Genomic DNA, 2287 nt, shown 5'->3' on the forward strand with positions numbered 1-2287 from the left:
AATACCAGTTGAGCACTGGGGTCGATGTAATCGACTTATCCAGAAATTGATGGCCTTGTGTCAAAATTTGCAACTAATACTGTATTCATGTGTGTGTGTGTGTGTGTGTGTGTGAAAAAGAGTAGAAAGGCGTCACACGTCGTTCGAGTATGCCTTCCCGGTGTAGCAAATGATTTATTCACTCGGTGGTGGAGGATATGCATATGTGTATATGTGTTTGTGTATGGATAGGAATGTTAGTGAGGTCAAATAAATATATTGGTGTAAACATATTGTAAGTATAATACATATCAACATATGTAAGAATATATCAGCGTATGTCCATATTGCGTGTGCAATGTATATTTAAAAACAGTGATGTATAAATATATTAAAAATCAGTATTACTATCTGCGATGCTTTTATTTTTAATTCAAGATAAATAGTATATCATTTGAATATATATTTAAATGGAATTTCTTAACTGGATTATCAAATTTCTTTTCATTATTATTATCATGCTCTCGTTAATAAAAAATGATGAAATTTAAAGACACAAAAGTACCAAGAAATGAATAATTCATAATGTTACCTTAATGTTTTACATAATGTTAAAACTACGCAGCATTTGCATGTCCTTACAAATTTCTATTTGTTTATCAAACTTGATTCAAACTTTAGAGTTTATCTCCGTAATCTACGTTCCTGTTTCTTTCTGTGTATACATGAAAGTATGGTTCTTATAAATTTATATTCCGTGGATGTATATAAAGACATAAAGATAGATTTATATATAAATATGTGTATGTAACTATGTATGTATTATTAGCATAGCTACACAAGTGTGCCCCCCACCTACTCGAATTTCTTTCTTTATAATTTTCAGAAAAACAGATATTTTTTAATGAAACTTTCTTCAAATACTTTTATGATAGTGTAGATTCCGATTATATTGGTTTTACGAATATAATCTACGATACATAACTGATTAAGAGATTCAGCTTGTTATCTTATCCTTCGATTGTAGAGTTTCAATAAAGTTTTGAAAAGTCTAAAATCGAATCTACACCATAAGAAAGGTATTTGTAGAAAATCTCATTAAAATTGTTCCTTTTTTCTGAGGTTACAAAGGAACAAAGTCGGTGAGACACTTGTATGCCTCACCGATTTGTGTAGGTATAACTGTGTTGTTGTTATTATTATTATTATTATTATTATTATTATTATTATTATTATTATTATTATTATTATTATTATTATTATCATTAAGGCGGCGAGCTGCCTTTCATCCTTTCGGGATGGATTAAATAAGTACCAGTTACGCACTGAGGTCGATGAAATTAACTTAATCCCTTTCACCAAATTTGAGGCCTTGTGCTTCCAGTAAACAGAATTATTATTATTATTATTATTATTATTATTATTATTATTATTATTATTATTATTATTATTATTATTATTATTATTATTAAGGCGGCGAGCTAACAGGATCGTCAGCATACCCGACCAAAAGCATAACTGCATTTCGTCCGTCACTACGTTCTGAGTTCAAATTCCGCTGAGGTAGACTTCCCTTTCATCCAATCGAGGTCGATAAAATAAGTACCAGTTGAGCACTGGGGTCAATTTAATCGACTATCCCCTTTCCCACAAATTCCATGCCTTGTGCCTAGAGTAGAAGTGATTATTATTATTTTATTTTTATTTTCAATAGGTTGAAGATACAAAGTGACTCAGGGACTGAGGGTTTCGTGCATAGCATGGCAATATACGAAATTCGGCTTTTGAGTTACTTTGTAATTTCTGCCGATTATAAATAATATAACATATATACTCATGTATTGAGTTCTATCTATGGTGTTTCTTCTACCAAGCCTATATATATATATACATGCATACACATATATATATATATACATATATATATATATATATATATATATATATATATATATATATATATATATATATATATATACATATATATATATATATATATATATATATATATATATATATATATATACATACATAAGCATATATATATATATGCTTGTATATATGTATATATGTAAATATATTTACACAAACACACACACATATATATATATATATATATATATATATATATATATATATGCTTGTATATATATATGTATATATATATATATATGTGTGTGTGTGTGTGTGTGTGTGTGTGTGTGTGTGTGTGTGTGTGTGTGTATTTACACATGTATATCTATGTATGAATGTATGTGTATAAACGTATGTAACTTGATATGTCATTTCATTGTAAAAATATTCCAAA

The sequence above is a fragment of the Octopus bimaculoides genome, chromosome 5 (genome assembly GCF_046866305.1).
Source record: "Octopus bimaculoides isolate indiv1 chromosome 5, ASM4686630v1, whole genome shotgun sequence".
Lineage (NCBI taxonomy): Eukaryota > Metazoa > Mollusca > Cephalopoda > Octopoda > Octopodidae > Octopus > Octopus bimaculoides.